We start from the raw sequence: 3409 nt of genomic DNA on the forward strand, positions 1-3409 counted from the left end.
ATCTACCATCCAACAGAGAATAAATCCTTGTGAACCACCACCCAGCAGAGATCATCTCTCAATGTGCATTTCATCAAAGCAAAACCAGAATTCCACACTGATACCACTGATGGGAAAAAATAATTGACAGTGTATAAATGAGAAAGACAACGACTTATCTAAGAATTACACATAGTATGTAAAAGTCATAGAGCTCAATTTCTGCTCCTGAGGTTCAACAGAAAAATCAAGGGAACGTGAACCGATGGTTCACAAGGTGCCCCTGTCAGATGCAGAATTCTCTTGGCTAGAATGATGTGTCTCAGGTATGTTTTTTGTGGAAATAGCTGCCAAAAACTGTAAAGGAAAAATACAGTGTTGAGTGATGGTTGATTTTATGTGTTAATTTGCCTAGGTCACAGCACCCAGATATTTGGCCAAACAATATTTAGATGTTCCTGTAAAGGCATTTTTAAGTGAGATTAACATTTAAACCGGTAGACTTTGATTAAAGCAGATTTTAGTCTATTGATTTAGCCCTCCATAATGTGAGTGGGCTTCACCCAGTCAAAGGCCTTTGTAGAGAAAGACTAACCTTCCTGAAAGAGAAAGTTTTGTCAGCAGAATGCCTTTGGAGTCAAACTTAGCCTTTTGTGGGTCTCTAGCCTGACATCCTATCCTGCAAGGCCAAAGCCTCCACAGTTGTGTGATCCAATTCCTTAAAATAAGTTTCTGTCTTCCTTACTCTATGATCCATCTATCTTATTGATTAGTCTATCTGTCTATCTGCCTACCTACCTATCTACCTACTTACCTACCTACTTATCTGAAGTGCTAAGGATGAATTAGTATGTTGTATATATTAGTTCTGAATTGATTGTTTATCTGGAGAATCCTGACAAATAGAGACAAGATACTAATTCACCCTTGCTATTTATAGAGAGAGGGGAAGAGGAACAAACTTCTGGGACTAGTGAGTTTCTTCTCCCTCTGAGTAAACTGCTTGGCACAAAGAGGACACGCTAGCCAGTCTTCTCTGCACTGGTTGACAGGGCTCCACAGAAATCAATTACAGGTATATAAAAATATCTTGGCAGTTTAGTAGAAGAGTAGATGCAGAGATATCCTACTGCTTAATGCCCACCATGTCATCTGTTGTACCTCCCTGTTAGTTAAGTCAGGAGGACAACACTCCCCTCATTAGATGACCAAAGATAATTGTATAGAAAGTGTGTTGTGCTAGCAAGAGTATGAGGAAAAGAATTCTCCTAGTTAGAAAAATAAATTGAACTATAAATTGATCCCACTACAATTGATGGCAATTTACAGAATTTATTATTTACATTAAAAAACGTACTGTAACCACTATGACAGAGCAATTGCACTTATAGGACTCTATCCCATACAGATACTTGTACCCAAAAGAGATGGGTACACAGATGATGACCGCAGGATTATTTGATTATTGTAAGATCAACTTATTTTTATTTAAAAAAAATTTTTTTTTAAACTTATTTAACAGACAGAGATCACAAGTAGGCAGAGAGGCAGGCAGAGAGAGAGGGGAAGGCAGGCTCCGTGCTGAGCCGAGAGCCCAATGTGGGGCTCAATGTGGGGCTCGGTCCCAGGACCCTGAGCCACTCAGGCGCCAGATCAACTTGTTTTTTAAAATAAAATATAAAAGTTTAAGTAACAGTACAAAGACATGCTTTCATCAAAAATAATGCAGAAGATAATGATAACAATGCTCACAATTCCACTGATAGCATTATTGACTGAACAATTACTAAATACAGACACATCCTGCAAGATGCTATTATGCAGTTGAAAAATTGAGGTACATAAAATTTGTTACTAGCCCAAAGAAACAAGATCCCATCCCACAAAACATGCTCTTCAGGACAGATTACACCAAGCCTCTCTTGTTCCTTGTTTCTCAGAACTTCTCTGTCTCCTATGTTTCTTCTGGCAGATCTTCGGGGAAGTCAGGGGAGCTCCAGAAGGTGCCCTTATATCACTTGAAAGGAGGGAAATGAGGTATTTTGCACTCTTCCTAGGCGAATCTGCGAAAACCAAACCGATGTAAAAGAGCTTGGCACCGTCCCTGGGTGGGTTTGAACCACCAACCTTTCGGTTAACAGCCGAACGCGCTAACCAATTGCACCACAGAGACACAATGTGTTCTCTTTCTTCCTTATAATAGTGATTCCTTCCGAATCGCAAATGGCCACCAGTCCCTGCTGTGTGATTGGGCAGGCTCCAAAGCCTTGGAAAACCGGAGATTAGAGCGACAAATCAAGTCGTCTTTCGGGTTTGAAACCGGTGCATTGGGTGATTCCGAAACTGGGGAAAGCAAATGGCCTCGCCCCGCCTTGCCCCTCAGAAGCCAGAACCTTTGGAGACACCCGGACTGCGACCCGCCACCCCTCTACACCCTAGGCTGGTCGAGGGGGGCCCAAGGGAAGCTGAATGCCCAAGACACTCAATTAGGACTTGCTGAATTAACTCATTTTAGAGTCTGAGCATACAAAGGGACAATGGCTACACCACATGTATATATGTTATGAGTATGTTATGTAGACATAAATATATAAAAAATATAGAATATTTAAAATATACAAATATATATATATATATATATAGAATATATAGACTATATATAAAAATATAGATAGAATATATAGACTTTCTCTATATATAGACTCTGATGAACTCTGGTCCTCCAGCTGCAGCCGCCCCCCAGGAAGTAGCCTGCTAGAAGTCTGCAGATTTGTAGAAAGACAGGCTTTTTACTCCAGTAACAATCCAGGAAGCTAAAAAATAAAGTTGTGAAACAACTGGCTCAAAATGGCCAGGATTTGATTAATAAGTTAATAATTAGGGCGCCTGGGTGGCTCAGTGGGTTAAGCTGCTGCCTTTGGCTCAGGTCATGATCTCAGGGTCGAGTCCCACATCGGGCACTCTGCTCAGCAGGGAGCCTGCTTCCCTCTCTGTCTCTCTCTGCCTGCCTCTCTGCCTACTTGTGATCTCTGTCTGTCAAATAAATAAATAAAATCTTAAAAAAATAATAACTTAATAATTAATTACTTCCCTAATTTTTATCCCCATTGCAACCTAGGACCACCCTAAGAAAGTCAAATATGGGGCGCCTGGGTGGCTCAGTGGCCTGGGTGGCTCAGTGGGTTAAGTCGCTGCCTCCGGCTCAGGGTCCTGGGATCGAGTCCCGTATCGGGCTCTCTGCTTGGCAGGGAGCCTGCTTCCTCCTCTCTCTCTCTCTGCCTGCCTCTCTGCCTACTTGTAATCTCTCTCTGTCAAATAAATAAAAAAAAAAGTCAAATATGCCTGCTAACCAGTCATACAGGACGCTCAGCTTCTAGTTACCTACTTACAGCTTTCCCATGCCAACGGCCTCCAAGGAGCGCACACCTTA

General features: G+C 41.7%; 1 non-coding gene across 1 annotated transcript; it reads right to left on the reverse strand.

Moving 5' to 3' along the window:
- Positions 1-2078: 2078 nt before the first annotated feature.
- TRNAN-GUU (transfer RNA asparagine (anticodon GUU)) lies at positions 2079-2152 on the reverse strand. The gene has a single exon. It is a non-coding gene; the product is annotated as a tRNA-Asn (tRNA).
- Positions 2153-3409: the final 1257 nt, after the last annotated feature.

Source organism: Mustela nigripes, chromosome 14, assembly GCF_022355385.1.
Source record: "Mustela nigripes isolate SB6536 chromosome 14, MUSNIG.SB6536, whole genome shotgun sequence".
Lineage (NCBI taxonomy): Eukaryota > Metazoa > Chordata > Mammalia > Carnivora > Mustelidae > Mustela > Mustela nigripes.